The 19,081-nt window shown below is 38.3% G+C and overlaps 2 protein-coding genes across 3 annotated transcripts in view; one reads left to right on the top strand and one right to left on the bottom strand.

Moving 5' to 3' along the window:
* The window catches only part of RASSF6 (Ras association domain family member 6), a 79,659-nt gene extending 61,913 nt beyond the window's left edge, over positions 1–17,746 (bottom strand). For both annotated transcript variants that reach the window (XM_082390275.1, XM_082390276.1), the window contains exon 1: positions 16–17,746. The gene's annotated coding sequence lies outside the window, so the exon portion shown is untranslated. The remainder of the gene's footprint in view (positions 1–15) is intronic.
* Positions 1–19,081, top strand: part of LOC309627871 (alpha-fetoprotein-like) — a 263,638-nt gene that overhangs the window by 110,684 nt on the left and 133,873 nt on the right. The gene's annotated exons all lie outside the window — the stretch shown is intronic.

The raw sequence follows: 19,081 nt of genomic DNA, 5'->3' as shown, positions 1-19,081 counted from the left end.
ATAGGAGATTTTTACCTTAGTTGTTGAGCTGAACCTGCTCCGGAGAGTTTGTTCCCCTGCTCAGTTCCAAGCTCTGATCATCGTTGGAGAGTCAGTGCTTGCTCACCTGTCCCGGAGGTGGAGCTGGGGTCGGAGACGAGCGCGGGAGGAGGGGCGCACACGCTCCTGCCCGGGCGGGGCTCCCTCTGCGCCGGGCAGTGCCCCGCCCACGAACAGCAAGCCCAAGAAACTGTTAATTATTACTCCTTTTGGCTACAGCAGGGAAGTGTTAGAAACCTGAGCCACTCCCTGTGCCTCAGTGCATGTTGGGAGTGTTTACTATCTTTCTTCGGAGCCACTGATAGGAACTCCCCTTTGCTCCCTGTCACACATCTTGAGGACAAGTGAATTGACATGCTGGTTAACGCTTTAACCTCTGAACTGGCCGGATTCTAATCTCTCCTCTCTAGTCTGTAGAGAAATAGTCTTCAAGAAATGACACCGACTAGGACTGAATGTCATTATTCACATGTCTTTCTTTTGAAAATTTTCTCTTTTAATCAGAAATTTCTTAATTCCCCCCCTTGTTCTTTTGCCACCTCCTTTCCTAACTGGCACCTTTTCACCCAGAGCGGTGGTTCTCCCACTCAGAGCAAACCAGAGGCACCTCCGTATCTTGCTAAACCCTCATAACCCATGGGCCTCAGCACCTATGAGTCTCTGATCTAGTAGATCTAGGGTAGATGGCGGGTATGTTTTAAATAAGCTTCACAGAAGAATCTGGTAGACATCAAAATTTCAAAACTATTGTAATAAAAGTATGCAAGAGGAAATGAATAGTAATTTAGTCACTACCTAGTGAATTGTGTTTGGTGACTGCTTTTCCTTAATACCTCTAATTTTAAAAAAGGCACTAAAGTCTAGTTAACTAGACTTATTATGGTGATGATTTCATAATATATGTAAATATTGAATCATTATGTTGTATACCTGCAACTAGTATAATATTATATGTCAATTATACCTCAATTGAAAAGAAAGGAATGGATAAAGGAACTGACAGTTTTAAAAAAAAAAAAGAGCTCCCTCTTTGAAAACTACCAAATTTACTTAAAATTAGTAAAATCAGACCCCAAAAAAGGGCACCAAAAACTTAGAGACACTCAGATGACAGATGCTCTGGAAATAGTGCTTTTATTTACACTCACACAAATGCACTTTTTGGTATCTTTGGTACTTTACCTGTTTCCTATGTAAAGCACTTTGATCATGAAAAAAGAAAAAAAGAAGGTTATTTTACAAGAGTAAACCTCAGAGCCCTCAAAAGGAATTAAATATAATTCCTACAATGAGTTGAATAGGCAGAGTTGATTTCTGGTGTCCTGTGTATTCAAATGTCAAATTAACAGACTGACCGTCACTCTAGATTTGCAGGTTACATGTTTGATATAGAACTTGAAGGATTCTCTGTGTTCAAAAGGTCAGTTTATCTAGTTAACTTGTCATGTGTGGAGACCAGGGATGATCAGACTGACCATTCCTTGGGCTATTTTAATAAACTGAACAGGCAAATGGGCTTATTGGATCACAATCAAACCTTCTACAACCTCATATATGAGGACAGTGTGACCTGGTATTACCTGTGGGGATTCATTTGATGGCCACGTTGGCCTTACAACCCCCCGTTTGTGACTGCTGGTATGGACTGACCTTTGAATGATGACTAATAGGAGCTGCAGTGTCCACAGCTCTTAGGCTCCAGAATGTCTTTGTTCAAATCCATGCCCCACTCCCATTGCCTGCATTTCTTTATTATCAGTATCCGAGAAACCTTGTTTTGCCTTTTTTATCTGCAAGCATCCTTGAAGCCTTTATTCCGATTACTCGTTTTCAACTGGTTTCCTTTCACTAGTTTCAGTGATTCCTTTTGTTCTGGAGTACTTAACCTTTTATAAATATGTAATTTTTATTTTGTAATATAAAAAATACGTAGTTGCACATGTGGAAAATATGAAAAGCACAGATATGTAGAGGAAAAAAATCACCTACAATTCCATCTCTCAAGTATAGTTACCAAGAACAATTTGGTGAATGTCTTTTTTTTTTTTTTTTATAATAATAGCAGTAATAGCTTCCATTCTTTTTTTTTTAATTTTTTTTTTAATTTTTGGCTGTGTTGGGTCGTTTCTGTGCAAGGGCTTTCTCTAGTTGCGGCGAGTGGGGGCCACTCTTCATCGCGGTGCGCGGGCCTCTCACTGTCGCGGCCTCTCTTGTTGCGGAGCACAGGCTCCAGATGCGCAGGCTCAGTAGTTGTGGCGTACAGGCCCAGTTGCTCCGTGGCATGTGGGATCTTCCCAGACCAGGACTCGAACCCGTGTCCCCTGCATTGGCAGGCAGATTCTCAACCACTGCGCCAGCAGGGAAGCCCTGGTGAATGTCTTTATTGACATACTTTCTCTATGGATATTTACCAAAATGCTATTACATTTGCTTATTGTTTTATAACCTGCTTTTATCACATTAAACATATTATGAACAATTTACCACATGTCAGTCAGGTTTTTTTCTGCAATATGTTTTTAACTAGCTGCACTGTATTACACCATATGGATATACCATTATTTATTTAATCAGTTCCCTATTGAGAAATTTATATTACTATAAACAACGCTGTAGTAAATGTTGTATGAAATTGCACACAACCACGATTATGCCTTTTAGACATTTCAAAAAATGAAGTTGCCAGATGAAAGGTAATGCACATTTTTATAGAATTTCTCTCAAGTGTCAATTTTATACTCCTGGAGTAACTCTTGGATTATTTTTCTTCTTTTAAACATTTCCTTATTTGAAAGGTAAAAAAATCATATCCTATTTTAAATATGTATATTATTGATTACCTATAAGACTGAACCCACATTTAGACTGACCCTGCATTTTTGCTTTTTGTTTATTGTACTCTTTGTTCATTTTTTCTGTATTGATTTCTAAGATCTCTTTATATATTAATCACATCAACATATTGTCATATATGCTGTGACTATATTTCCCAGTATTATTTGCCTTTTAATTTTGTTTATGGTAATTTTTGACCTACAAAAGTTTAAAAATTTAGTTATTAAATTTATTACTATTTTTCTTTATTGCTTATAACTCAGTGTTAAAAAGCTTTCCCATCCTTAAAGTATATATATATATATTTTTTCTTCTAGTTTATTTATTTAGAGATTATTTATTTATTAAATTTAACATTTCAACCCATCTGGACTTTATGATGCTAACAACAGTGATATTTAAATCTAAATTAATTTTTAAAAATTATTAGTTATTAACCAAGTAGGATTTATTGAATAATTATAGATTATAAATTCCACAAGGTAAGGACTATGTCTTCTGCTCTGTTTTATCTCCAGAGCCTAGCACATGACTAGCAGGTTCATTGTTAACTCAGGCCGAAGTTTTATTTGTTTATTCACTTATTTACTTATTTATATATTTAATTGAGATATAGTTGATTTACAATATTATATTAGTTTCAGGTGTACAACATAGTGATTAAAAATTTTTATAGGTTATACTCCATCTAAAGTTATTATAAAATATTGGCTATATTCCCTGTGCTGTCTAACATATCCTGTAGCTCATTTATTCTATACATAGTAGTTTGTACCTCTTAATCCCCTACCCCTATCTTTCTCCTCTCCCTACCGGTAACCACTAGTTTGTTCTCAATATCTGTCAGTCTATTTCTTCAGGCCAAATGTTTAATAGTCACTCGATTCTTTTCTTTCCATCCTTCCACTCCCAGCAAGTCTTGAAGTTGTATCTTAGTCTCTGCATCTCCACTACCTGCTAGATTAGGCAGTATCACTTCTTGCTCAGATACTACAAATGGCGTCCTAACTGGTCTTTCTGCCTGTACTCTTGTCCCACAGTAGTCCATTCTCCACCTGTAGCCAGTGTAATCTCCTATAAACAAAAACCAGATCACAATGCCACCTTTCATCTCCTTTGCTGAAAACCTTTCTGCCAGTTGTCCCCTGTATCTGGGATAAAATCTAGATCTGAACTCCCTACATCTTTGACCTTACTGATTCTCTGCTCTCCTGGTACTGACTCTCTCTTGCTGTCCTGGTTTGATTTTTGTTCCTGGGACAGACCAAGCTGGTTCTTGCCTCACTGCCTTTGCATTTGGTATTGTCTCTGCCAAGAAAGCTCTGCTCTTGTCACGGCTTCTTTCCTTTCATTTTTTTTTTTTTTTTTCCTCAAATGTTACTCCTCGGAGAGGCCTCCCATGACCACTCTATTTTTAATTTTTATTTATTTTGAACATCTTTATTGGAGTATAATTGCCTTACAATGGTGTGTTAGTTTCTGCTTTATAACAAAGTGAATCAGCTATATGTATACATATATCCCCATATCCCCTCCCGCTTGGGTCTCCCTCCCTCCCACCCTACCTATCCCAACCCTCTAGGTGGTCACAAAGCACTGAGCTGATCTCCCTGTGCTATGCGGCTGCTTCCCACTAGCTATCTATTTTATATTTGGTAGTGTATATATGTCAATGCCACTCTCTTACTTCGTCCCAGCTTACCCTTCCCCCTCCCCGTGTCCTCAAGTCCATTCTCTACATCTGCGTCTTTATTCCTGTCCTGCCCCTAGGTTCTTCAGAACATTTTTTTTTTTTTAGATTCCATATATATGTGTTAGCATATGGTATTTATTTTTATCTTTCTGACTTACTTCACTCTGTATGACAGACTCTAGGTCCATCCCCCTCACTACAAATAACTCAGTTTCATTTCTTTTTATGGCTGAGTAATATTCCACTGTATATATGTGCCACATTTTCTTTATCCATTCATCTGTTGATGGACACTTAGGTTGCTTCCATGTCCTGGCTATTGTAAATAGTGCTGCAATGAACATTGGACCACTCTATTTAAATAAGTCCTCCAGTCTTTCTCTATCACAGTCCCCTGTTTTATTGCATTAATGGCAATTGTTATCACTATCTGAATGTATTTTGCTGTTCTGTTTATTATTGAATATATATTTATTGTTTTGGGTGACCTGTTTGTTTTACATCTCCTCTCATTAAAAATAGGATCTAAGAGAACAGGGACCTTGACTTCTAGATTCAGTGTTCTGTCCTCAGTGCCTAGAACAATGCCAGGTCCATGTCAAAGGCTAAAGAAACATTGGTTCGTGATCAATTCATGGTGGCTTAATAAATATGTGTTGAGGAAAAAAATCAAGATCATATTTTTTCTGATTTGAAGTGATACTTTTATCTAGTACTAAGGGCATATATATTTTAAAACATGATTCTAGAATTTATAATTTTTTCCATTGACCTATCTAGTTATACTGGCATTGGTTCCATATTATTATAAGAGCTTCATAGTACAACTTAACCTCTGGCAGTATAACCTGATCATCATTTATTTCTAAAATTTTCTGGGTTATTCTAGCTTTGTGATACATAAATAGCTGCTCACTATAACATAAATAGTTTACATTTAGTGATTTCATGATTTTCCGTTGTCATTGGCAATTCTCCTAGGCCAGTAGGCTAATTCATATTAGCCAATAATCCAGTTAATGACTTCAGGTCTAGGGGATAAAGGATCCTAAAAGTAGATATTTTTCTTGTTTGATACTTTATTTTAGGACATTGAAGTGAACGGTGGTTTGACTGCAATAATAGCTCTCATTTGTTCCTGCTTCCCTGTATCCCTTGGAAGGACTTTCTTACACTGGTTCTGGGCTTGGCTATATGATTTGCTTTGGTCAATGGGTCAGTACCCAGTGATGTAAGCAGAGGCTTGAAGACTAGTTGTGCACTGGCACATACCCTTTTATTGCTCTTGGGGCCCTGAACAACCCTATGAACAAGCCTGGGCTAGCCTGTAGGATGATGAGAGACCCTTGGCTCAGTTGTTTTATTACGCCAGCTGACAGCCTAAAAGGAGAGTCAGTAAGCTAACCTGCAGCTGACTGAAGACCCATAACAGAGCTCAACTGAGAACAGCAGAACTGCCCACCTGAGCCCAGCCCAAATTTCTGATCCACAGAACTATGATCTGCATCAATGGCTGTTGCGTTAAGCCACTAAGTTTTGGGGTGGTATGTTTTAGGGCACAGGTTAACTGATACATCTGGTGTGTTTTTCTCACACATGTACACACATGCACACATACATGAACATGCGTACACACTAATATATTATTACTTGGAAAGTGAGAGAAATCTTAGGATCACAATGTGTTCTTAATATAATTCTGCTACAGGGATACAATCACCCATAGAAATGGCACAGAAAAGGAGAAAAAAAGACATGTGTATAATTAGAATGGGTCATTTCTACATCCCACTAAATCACTCCTGAAAAATATTTAGAGCTGATTGCAACTGGAAGAAAATACAAAGAGAACAACAAATTGCCTGATTCTAACACTATGACCCAATTGCTGTGGGTCACTCATACCAGTTTGTTTCATAGCCTACACCTTGTTAGGTATCTGAGGTTGCACTGGAAGCCAAGGCTACGCACTAAATGAAGTAAAAAAAGGAAGCAGAGGAGCTCCAAACAATGAGGGGACTCCCAGTAAAAACCTAACTAGAAATTGCCTTAATAAGGAAGCCAGGCATTGATAAGGCAACATGATAAATTACTTTTCCAATATGTAAAGCTTAAAATAAATACATTTTACATTTGGTAATTTTGCCATAGAGATCTTAATAAATTATAATAACAACATTAATTCTCTGGGAAAAATCCCAACATCTCTCTTGAATTTGAAGAATAAACCATCATTTCCTGTTTAAATTAAGAAACATTTAATTGCTTTTTTAATAAAAACAAAGACTTTAGAACTTTGACTTTTTAAAAAATTGTTGAGAAAAATAAGATAAGGGAGGGGAAATTCCCTTCTAAAATTCCCCTAAAAATTTAATTAAAGTAATGCTGTTATTAATGTGCAGGTCATTTAAAAACTTTTATATAGTTGATGAATTTTTTAAAAACCTCACTCTTCTGTAGTTATTGTATATTTTGTACTTATACTGACTTTTGAATCAGGCTCTAGTTTGTCCTAATCATGGGCATAAATGCCACACAACTGCTTTTACAATTTGAACAATGAAAAACATTATATTAATTGAGAAGTGATAAAATAATTTCCATTTCTAATGCATTTTCTTTCTCCTCTGAGAGACAGTTTCTTATCTTCAATATGGACTGTTTTACAATAGTGTAATGGCCAGTGGAAAGCATTCAGCTTAGTCAGACATTGAAAAATTACTGGAATGTAAGGTTGATCTAACTGGGACATCTGTCACCCCATTGATCACAAGGGTTGATATAGCTGATCTGGCTGGCTAGGCGGTGTCCCCTTTCTCCCTCACCCCTCCATGAATGTCCCTCCTGCAGCTGCATGCTCCCCTAGGTGAAAGAAGGTGACCTTCCCCTACATAGGCAGACTGTTCTTTGGTCAGGGGTATATGAGTAGATGTGCTCCCCTGCTGGAATTACCCAACAAGCTCTCAAGGTGCATTTATAGGAGAACATAGGGCAGTCATGTTTTCAAGACTCCAGACACATCTGAATGAGGCACACATGTAGCAGTCTGCCTTTCTTTTAGAAAAACAGAAAAGGAAAAAGAAAAATTACTTTGTGCCAGGCAGGTGAAGAGATGGTCATACAAAGATGAACAAGACAATCTCTGCCCTTGAGGAATTAAAAATCTTCAACATCTAGATGGACTCCATTCAGTCTTCTCTGCCATAGGAGAAAAGAGATTTCAAAGCACACATACTTCCAAAATTCAGTGACAGAAAGAAACACAGGGCATAGTGGTGTTTTGATAGATTTTAAGAAGTAGAAGGCACAATGTTTTTTTAACAAATGTACTCTTTATTTAAATTAAAAACTTTTTAATAACATTTTTTATAACATTTTTAAAGATTATTTTCCAGTTACAGTTATTACAAAATATTGACTATGTTCCCTGTGTTGTACACTACATCCTTGAGTCTAACTTACCCCCATAGTTTGTACCTCCCATTGCCCCACCTCTATGTTGCTCCTCCCCCCAATGGAAACCACTAATTTGTTCTCTATATCTGTGAGTCTGCTCGTGTTTTGTTATATTCACTAGTTTGTTGTATTTTTTAGATTCCATATATAAGTGATATCATACAGTGCTTATCTTTCTCTGTCTGACTTCTTTCACTTAGCATAATGCCCTTCAAGTCCATCCATGTTACTGCAAATGGCAAAACTTCATTCCTTTTTATGGCTGAGTAGTATTCCATTGTATATATATACTACATCTTCTTTCCATTCATCTGTTGATGGACACTTAGGTTGCTTCCATATCTTGGCAATTTAAATAATGCTTCTATGAACATTGGGGTGCATGTATCTTTTTGAATTAGTGTTTTGGGTTTTTTTTTTTTTGGCTACATACCCAGGAGTGGGATTGCTGGATCATATGGTAGCTCTATTTTTAGTTTTTTGAGAAACCTCTATACTATATTATGCAGTGGCTGCACCAATTTATTTTCCCAGCAACAATGTACAAGTGTTTCCTTTTCTCCACATCCGCACCAACATGGAGTGGAAGAATTAATATTGTTAAAATGACCATACTACCCGAGGCAATCTACAGATTCAATGCAATCCCTATCAAAATCCCTATCAAAATGGTATTTTCCACATAACCAGAAAAATTAATTTTAAAAATTGTATGGAAACACAAAGACCCCAAATAACCAAAGCAATCTTGAGAAAGAAGAACAGAACTGGAGGAATCACACTCCCTGACTTCAGACTATACTCCAAAGCTACAGTAATCAAAACAGTATGGTACTAACACAAAAACAAACACATAGATCAGTGGAACAGAATAGAGGGCCCAGAAATAAACCAACACACTTATAGTCAATTAATCTACAACAAAGGAGACAAGAATATACAATGGAGAAAAGACAGTCTCTTCAATAAGTGGTGCAAGGAAAACTGGACAGATACATGTAAAAGAATGAAATTAGAACATTCTCTAACACCATATACAAAAATAAACTCAAAATGGATTAAAAACCTAAATGTAAGACCAGATACTCTAAAACTCCTAGAGGAAAACATAGGCAGAACACTCTCTGACATAAATTGTAGCAATATTTTTTTGATCCACCTCCTAAAGTAAATAAGAGCAAAAATAAACAAATGGGATCTAATTAAACTTAAAAGCTTTTGCACATCAAAGGAAACTGTCAACAAAACGAAAAGACAACTTACAGAATGGGAGAAAATATTTGCAAATGATATGACTGATAAGGGATTAATATTCAATATATATAAACAAATGTACTCAGTAAATGAATAGAGAATCATTTTCAAATAAATGAAATGAGCAGTAGACATTATCCCACCCTAAATGGTACTGCTTTTGAAAACTGATAACTGTGTACAAAACATAAAGAAATTCAATGGAATGTGACAGTGATTGCTGTTTTTCTAAATATGGCATTTAGCTAATTTGATCTGTATTCCGTTCTGTTTCTCCATTCCTTCTCCCCCAACACACAGACTTTTTGATACCATGTAAGACCTCTCTTCAAGTTTTGGAAAAGAACTAATAGTAGTAATAATAATAATGTATGAAAAATTCAATTTCATGCAGTAACAGCTTATAAGCAAGTAAGATCAGTGTACTGAAATTTCAGTACAGTATTGTGTTGGCCAAAAAGTTCATTCGGGTTTTCCATAACAGAAAAACCCCAAACGAACTTTTTGGCCAACCCAATAGTTGAATGCTACTGAAAGTCAGGTTGTAACCTGGATGTTTTTTAAGGCAGTATTGTAATGATGACAATATTTCTAAGCAAAAAATTGGAATATTTGATTGGACTCCTGGATAGAATACATGAAATTAAGAATTTTCAAGGAAATCATGGACATATGATTATCAAACAAATAACACAATTTTCATTAATGCTGACTCTATATGATGTGCTCAAAGGTATCATACATAATGACAGACTTAAAAAAAATGTTCTAAACTATTAACAATTGTTTTTCTTAGAAGGATCCACAATTGCTTTCTGTCCCACCCTTAATAACCCTGGCTACTCCATCATACGTTCTAAGCATAGATGCTTGCATAATTTCAGAAAACAAGATATAGTTGAGTTTGTGTTGGTTACAGTCACAATATGCAGCTCCTGGAGCATATCCTGTTTGTGCTAAGGGATTCTTCTTGGGGTAAATTCTTGTGACATCACATAGATCACAGCATTTTGGCAGAACTGGGTTAAACACTTAAGTAACTGTAATTATATATCTTCTGGGTAGTGTCTGCTAATTAGTTAGAATAAAATGTTGATCTGGAATTAATATTAATATATCTGAACCTCTTTCATTTAGGCTATGTATTTTTTTTACTAATTTCCACAGCTACATAGTCTGTGCTTTGACATCTAATATTCTATAGTTTTGCTGCTTTATTTTTTGTTGGGCCAACAATCCCAGGAATGTAGAGGAATAGTTCCCAAGTTTCTCCTGCATTATAATTTAGTTTTTCTGTTTAAATAAATTTTATTAAGGTGAAATTTATGCCTAATACAATGCACCCATCTTAAGTGTACAGTTTTGAGTTTTGACGAACGTACACACCCTGCAACCACCACTGCAATCAAGATGGAGAATGTTTCCATCACCCCCACATTTCCCTCCTCCCCGTTGTAGTCCCTCACCCCTCCTCACAGGCAGGTACTGATGTGTTCCTTACTGCTTGTAGACAATTTTGCTTGTTTTGAAACTGCATCTGTATAGTCACCACAGTGATCTTACGTAGCCTGTACATTTACTTGGAATGGTTGCAGGTTCCGACGAAGATTTATCTTCTTATTTAACAAATGTTTATTGAGCTTCTACCAGGCATCAGACATTTCCCACCAGTCCTCTTTCACTGATGACAATGAAAATGGAGATAATATCATAACTAGATTTCATAGGTGAAATTTACATTACTTGTCAATATGCAATGTGAAAGTTAAGAGAAGGGAATATTCTGAGTACGTTTCTTTAACTTTCAGTTTGGACAATTGGATTTTTTGTCATGTATTGAGTTTTACTGAGTATAGTTGATATACAATAATCTGCACATAGTTAAAACATACAATTTAGTATGTTTTGACATATGTATACCACCATGGAATCATCATCACATTCAAGATAATGACCATGTCTATCACCCTCAGAAGTATCCTCATGTTCCTTTGTAATCCTGCTCCCCATTCTGTCCACATGTGAATCCTAATTGTTTCACATATTCATCAACACTGGGTATAGTTAGTCTTTTTAATTTTAGCCATTCTATTAGGTATGCAGTGGTATCTCATTGTGGCTTTAATTTGTATTACTCTAATGATTAATGATATTGAATATGTTTTTGTGATTTTCTGGAGTATATGTTTGTGATTCTTAGGAAGAGTTTTCCCAATTCTTTAGCACTTTTCTGATAAGACCAGTGATGATATAGACAAATGCGATTTTTTGATATTATATAATGAAATATTTTAACATTTGGAAGATCTGCATAAGTCATTAGGCCAATATTTTCCAAATGACCAATACATAATGTCACAGAATCTTGCATGGGTAAAAGATCCATCCGAAGTTTAAAACAGACCAGATGATTTTATTATATCAGAGTATAAAAACTTCATTGACATGGTTTCAGATTCCACACTGCAACTCATATTTAACCACTGCTTTTGGTATCAGGGTAATGGTGGCCTCGTAGAATGAGTTTGGGAGTGTTCCTCCCTCTGCTATATTTTGGAAGAATTTGAGAAGGATAGGTGTTAGCTCTTCTCTAAATGTTTGATAGAATTCGCCTGTGAAGCCATCTGGTCCTAGGTTTTTGTTTGTTAGAAGATTTTTAATCACAGTTTCAACTTCAGTGCTTGTGATTGGTCTGTTCATATTTTCTATTTCTTCCTGGTTCAGTCTCAGAAGGTTGTGCTTTTCTAAGAATTTGTCCATTTCTTCCAGGTTGTCCATTTTATTGGCATATAGTTGCTTGTAGTAATCTCTCATGATCCTTTGTATTTCTGCAGTGTCAGTTGTTACTTCTCCTTTTTCATTTCTAATTCTGTTGATTTGAGTCTTCTCCCTTTTTTTCTTGGTGAGTCTGGCTAATGGTTTATCAATATTGTTTATCTTCTCAAAGAACCAGCTTTTAGTTTTATTGATCTTTGCTATCATTTCCCTCATTTCTTTTTCATTTCTTTCTGATCTGATCTTTATGACTTCTTTGCTTCTGCTAACTTTGAGGGTTTTTTTTTCTTCTTCTTTCTCTAGTTGCTTTAGGTGTAAGGTTAGGTTGTTTATTTGAGATGTTTCTTGTTTCTTGAGGTAGGACTGTATTGCTATAAACTTCCCTCTTAGAACTGCTTTTGCTGCTTCCCGTTGGTTTTGGGTCATTGTGTTTTCATTGTCATTTGTTTCTAGGTAGTTTTTGATTTCCTCTTTGATTTCTTCAGTGATCTCTTGGTTATTTAGTACTGTATTGTTTAGCCTCCATGTGTTTGTATTTTTTACAGTTTTTTTTTTTCCTGTAATTGATATCTAGTCTCAGAGTGTTGTGGTTGGAAAAGATACTTGATACAATTCTGAATTTTCTTAAATTTACCAAGGCTTGATTTGTGACCCAAGATATGATCTATCCTGGAGTATGTTCCATGAGCACTTGAGAAGAAAGTGTATTCTGTTGTTTTTGGATGGAATGTCCTATAAATATCAATTAAGTCCATCTTGTTTAATGTGTCATTTAAAGCTTGTGTTTCCTTATTTATTTTCATTTTGCATGATCTTTCTATTGGTGAAAGTGGGGTGTTATAGTCCCCTACTATTATTGTGTACTGTCAATTTCCCCTTTTATGGCTGTTAGCATTTGCCTTATGAATTGAGGTGCTCCTATGTTGGGTGCATAAATATTTACAATTGTTGTATCTTCTTCTTGGATTGATCCCTTGATCATTATGTAGTGTCCTTCTTTGTCTCTTGTAGTAGTCTTTATTTTAAAGTCCGTTTTGTCTGATATGAGAATTGCTACTCCAGCTTTCTTTTGATTTCCACTTGCATGGAATATCTTTATCTATCCCCTCACTTTCAGTCTACATGTGTCCCTAGGTCTGAAGTGGGTCTCTTGTAGACAGCATATATACAGGTCTTGTTTTTGTATCCATTCAGCCAGTCTATGCCTTCTGGTTGGTGCATTTAATCCATTTACATTTAAGGTAGTTATCAATATGTATGTTCCTATTACCATTTTCTTAATTGTTTTGGGTTTGTTATTGTAGGTCTTTTCCTTCTCTTGTGTTTCCTGCCTAGAGAAGTTCCTTTAGCATTTGTTGTGAAGCTGGTTTGGTGGTGCTGAATTCTCTTAGCTTTTGCTTGTCTGTAAAGTTTTTAATTTCTCCATTGAATCTGAATGAGATCCTTCCTGGGTAGAGTAATCTTGGTTGTAGGTTTTTCCCTTTCATCTCTTTAAATATGTTCTGCCACTCCCTTCTGGCTTGCAGAGTTTCTGCTGAAAGATCAGCTGTTAACCTTATGGGATTCCCTTGTATGTTATTTGTTGCTTTTCCCTTGCTGCTTTTAATATTTTTTTCTTTGTATTTAATTTTTGATAGTTTGATTAATGTGTGTCTTGGCGTGTTTCTCCTTGGATTTATCCTGTATGGGACTCTCTGCTCTTCCTGGACTTGACTGACTATTTCCTTTCCCATATTTAGGAAGTTTTCAACTATCATCTCTTCAAATATTTTCTCAGTCCCTTTCTTTTTCTCTTCTTCTCTGGGACCCCTATAATTCGAATGTTGGTGTTTTTAATGTTGTCCCAGAGGTCTCTGAGACTGTCCTCAATTCTTTTCATTCTTTTTTCTTTATTCTGCTCTGTGGTAGTTATTTCCACTATTTTATCTTCCAGGTCACTTATCTGTTCTTCTGCCTTAGTTATTCTTCTATTGATTCTTTCTAGAGAATTTTAAATTTCATTTATTGTGTTGTTCATCATTGTTTGTTTGCTCTTTAGTTCTTCTAGGTCCTTGTTAAACGTTCCTTGTATTTTCTCCATTGTATTTCCAAGATTTTGGATCATCTTTACTATCATTACTCTGAATTCTTTTTCAGGTAGACTGCCTATTTCCAATTCATTTGTTTGGGCTGGTGGGTTTTTACCTTGCTCCTTCGTCTGCTGTTTATTTCTGTGTCTTCTCATTTTGCTTAACTTACTGTGTTTGGGGTCTCCTTTTTACAGGATGCAGGTTCGTGGTTCTCATTGTTTTTGGTTTCTGCCCCCAGTGACTGAGGTTGGTTCAGTGGGTTGTGTAGGCTTCCTGGTGGAGGAGACTGATGCCTGTGTTCTAATGGATGAGTCTGGATCTTGTCTTTCTGTTGGGCAGGACCGTGTCCAGTTGTGTGTTTTGGGGTGTCTGTGAACTTATTATGATTTTAGGCAGCCTCTCTGCTAATGGGTGGGGTTGTGTTTCTGTCTTGCTAGTCGTTTGGCATGGGGTGTCCAGCACTGGAGCCTGCTGGTCGTTGAGTGGAGCTGAGCCTTAGCTTTGAGATGGAGCTCTCTGGGAGAGCTTTTGCTGATTGATATTATGAGGGGTCAGGAGGTCTCTGGTGGACAAGTGTCCTGAACTCAGCTCTCCCACCTTAGAGGCTCAGGCCTGATACCTGGCCGGAACACCAAGACCCTGTCAGCCCCGTGGCTGGGTCATCCTGGAGAAGATGGACTGAAGCCAGGAGAAAGCTAGAGGATTGGAGACCTGTCAGAAGGCTTGTTGGATGAAATCAGGCGAAGGATGGTGAGATTCTGTACCCAGGCTCTACTCGCAAAGGGGAAAGTGGTGCCTCAGGAATCCGAGCGCACGCTTCCACCTTATTATTTCTTTTAAATTGAGTTAAATGTTCTGGCCATTTTGCAGTTTGGCAGAAAGAACACAGAGACACTGTGATCAGATGTGATTTGAATTCTGGTCCTGCTTCATACTGGGTTTGTGCCTTGGGCAGCTAAACTCTTGGAGCCCTAGTTTCCTCATCTGTGACATGAGAACCTTGGTAGAGACCTCAGATGCAGTCATATTACATAAGGAGGGGTAAGTGAAGCACCATGTGCCTTTCACATAATAGTTGCTCAATAAATAGGAGCTGTTATTGCTATTTAGGGAGGTGTGAACAGGAGAGGGCAAAGATCTCAAAAGTGATGCTTCCAAGACTGAAGTTGTGAGTTATAACGGAAGGATGGAGCTACATGAAAAATGAAAGTAGACTGTGGCCAATGAAAAAAATTTAATTTGAATTTTTTGGTTTTCCAATGTGACTCAAGTATCCATTTTAATACTTTCTGAAAGCATAGACATATATGTCTATATGTATATGTATGTATATATCTGTATCTATATCTAGTGACAAACAGGCTGAAGGCAACAGAAATTAATCTGGGACAAGGAAAGAGTAGGAGGAGTGGTGCTAACCAAAGCCACAGATAGCTAGATAAACAGATGGAGAGGTAACTATGAGAGAAGTCAGGTAGAAAGGACAGGGGGTCTCCATGAACTCAAAACTTGAAGACTTTGCAATGTCATTCAGCCCAAGACCTATGTTTTGCAATTGTGGTTGTGCCACTGTTTGCCCAGCTCCTTTTCCTTGGCACCTCTTTTTAGGTTATTAAGTTAAGGTTGATTTCTTTTTGTGAAATGTCATGAATATGTTGGAGGCAACACACACAGGCAGAAGTAAGTTTGACTCTTATCTCTGCCAATTTGAGCAAACTAATTAGTGCAACCTCTATTATTGAGTCCCTATCATGTCCCTGGCATTGCACTAATTTCTGATGATATGATGGTGAACAAAGGCACCTGTTAATCCCTGCTCTCGTGGACCTCAGAGTGTCAAGTGGGAGACAGACATTATACAAAAATGACACTAATGAATGTATAATTACACTCTTAGATAAGTTCTAAACTTTATCATAATTTAAAGGAGGTTGGGGGAAGAGTATTATATTTAGAAGGAACAGCATGTGCGAAAGATCTGGAGCAGGAGGGAGCAGGGAAAATTAAAAGACAGAAAAATCAAAGGTAGATGGAGTGAAGACAGTCAAGGAGAATGCAGAAGGCTCAGTTTCTTTGTGTATAAACTGGAGCTCATACCGTAGAGGGTTACCTTATGGATTAGTGAGAGCCTAAGATAATGTCCAACCAATAGTGGCTACTAGTTAGATGGTGGCTACAGTTATTATAACATAATTGCTGCAAAGATGAAGACATTTCTTGAATCACATAAGTCAAATCAACCTTGTCTTTAACATTTATTTGTGCTTGACCTTTGTGATGGGCTACTGGCAGACAAATGTGTCTCAGTCCCTGCATTGCCCAGCAGACCTGCAGTTTAGGGAGAAAGTGGGGTGTTTTCTTTTGGTCTTGGACTATGTAAGATGCCTGTCAGTGAGAAGAGGAATGTCTAAAAGGCATGGTTGAAAGGAAGGAGGGAAGAGGTCAAAGAAGCTCGATGTTCTAAATCTTTTTTCCCCAGACATGTCTTGAAATGTGACATTCCGTTCCCCTAATCTGTCATTTTCTATCCTACAGGCAAAAGTTCCAATCTCCCAACATGTTCCTGCAAGCAAAGGTCTGAACAAGGAAACAACTGTAGAAAATCTCTTTTAGCAGTCAGAGTGGAATTGAATTGAATTGTAGAACAGCCTTTTAAATGGACCCCAGGATGAGAGCCCCTATAGCCCAGAGCCTGTAGCACAAATAACCTGGATCCAAATCCCGTCTCCACTCTTGACTTCTCTGTGTCCTTTTTTCCCTATCTGTAAGATAGGGATAATGATGAAAACAGTAATATCTACTTCAAATGGTTGTTGTGAGGATTAAATGAGTAAGCAGAGTGAATGTGCAAAGGCTTTAGAACAGTTCCTGGCACAGAGTAAGCATATGTGTAAGTGTTAGCTATTATTTTAATGCCTGAAGAAGTTGCCACTTTTGCCCCTCCCCCCTCCAACATATACACATGCACACCTATGTACGTATATAAATATGAATAAACACACACACATAAGGTTTTCATGATCTTGGTATCAAGATGTGTATAAACTTCTTAGGGTGTTGTATATAATTGAAAATGCTTTGAATTTAATGAGTTTTCAAATGCTGCAGCTATTAAGGGCAATAGACAAAGGGAAGAATTTTTTTTTTTTTTTTTGGTCGCGTCACGCGGCATGTAGGATCTTAGTTCCCCAACAAGGGATCAAACCCGCGCCTCCTGTATTGGAAGCGCGGAGGCTTAACCACTGGACCACCAGGGAAGTCCCCCAGAAGAATGTTTTAATTTCTACGGCATCTTTCTAGGGACTAGTGTTGTTTCTTTCTTTCTTTTTTTTTAAATTAATTAATTAATTTATTTATTTTTGGCTGTGTTGGGTCTTCGTTTCTGTGCGAGGGCTTTCTCTAGTTGCGGCGAGCGGGGGCCACTCTTCATCGCGGTGCGCGGGCCTCTCACTATCGCGGCTTCTCCTGTTGCGGAGCACAGGCTCCAGACGCGCAGGCTCAGTAGTTGTGGCTCACGGGCCTAGTTGCTCCGCGGCATGTGGGATCTTCCCAGACCAGGGCTCGAACCCGTGTACCCTGCATTGGCAGGCAGACTCTCAACCACTGTGCCACCAGGGAAGCCCCTAGTGTTGTTTCTTAATAGTCAGTGCATGAGGGAGAAAGAAGAGTGGGAGGGTTATTTGGGGAGCAGCTCTTCTTCCTCCTCCAAATTTCACGTGTGACCATCAATCCACATCAATCTTCCTGGCTGCCCCATCCGCTGACATCCACCCCAGCATAATTAAAGCCTGGGGAAAAGTTAAAGAGCTAGATAGCAGGGATGGGAGTTGAGAACCCGTTGCCTCATTTTGCACACAGTTTAGCTTCCTGCATCCAGACCAAGGTCCCGTGGCCACCTTTGCTTGCAGAAGGCTGAGCTCTTGTAGGTTGGGACTCAAGATGTATCTCCAGGCTTTGAGTGCACAAAAAGGGATTAGCTAACCCATCAGCACCTCTCTAACTCCACATCAGCTGTCATCAGAAGCAGTAGGTTGGCTTTCCTAACTTCAGGCTCCTATCGGTACAGCTTCCTGGAACCTGAACCTCAGAGGCTCACATTTCCATTGCAATGCCATAGCCAGAGGGTGCCCTTGTTCCTGCCAATCTCTTACTTGGAGTCTGCTTTCTTTGCCATTCTTTATAAAGCTGGAGAACTTGAGGCTGCAGACACCAGTTCTCAGTAATACTGAGGTTGCCCTTGCAGGACACACATTACCAGTTTTCCTTTCTACACATGTTGCTATCTGACCTATGTGTGGATTGTTACACTGCAGACTTCAACACATTTTCTTTGCTGCCACTGAGAGTTGCTGTGTTCCTAACTCTCTTTGCTCTAATCATTTGTCTTAACCCAGAAACCTCTGTAAAAGGAGAGGTGAACACTCGTGGGGGTGAAATGTGGCTCAACCTGGGGTAAATATAACCCCATATTTCACTACCATTTGTTCTCTACCGACACAGCACCAGAACTCAGCCCTGGCAATATGCCTCCTCAGGGCTTCCAGCTTTCTCTAGGGATCACAACTCAGTTCTCCCCTTCCTTCAACTTGACCCCTCTCTACAACCATTTGAGGCCACTCCACTTCCACTGCTGCTGGGTTTCTTTGTGAAGCATCGGATGCCCAAGCCTGAGTATTTTATCCTGAGGTTTCCAACACTGTCACTGTGGAAGGGCCAAAGTGGTGCATATGTCAGCAGATGCACAAGAGATGTTCCTGCTCTCGGCTACACTGGCACCAGGCCCCAACTGTACAGTTCATGTCCAAAGCCTCACGGAGTCCCCCTATGAAGGCGGCCCTTCAGCTGCCACCAGCAGGCCTACTCTTCATGGCCTCAGTCACAAATCTAAGGAATAAAATAGAGATTTCTGGCTTCTGATCTAGCATGTAAGGAGCTTGGAAGTCACCACTCTGTCCTAACA

The sequence above is a fragment of the Balaenoptera borealis genome, assembly GCF_965194805.1.
Source record: "Balaenoptera borealis genome assembly, chromosome: 4".
NCBI lineage: Eukaryota > Metazoa > Chordata > Mammalia > Artiodactyla > Balaenopteridae > Balaenoptera > Balaenoptera borealis.
The sequence above is the reverse complement of the archived record's forward strand: the minus strand, read 5'-3'. Positions and strand labels throughout refer to the sequence as shown.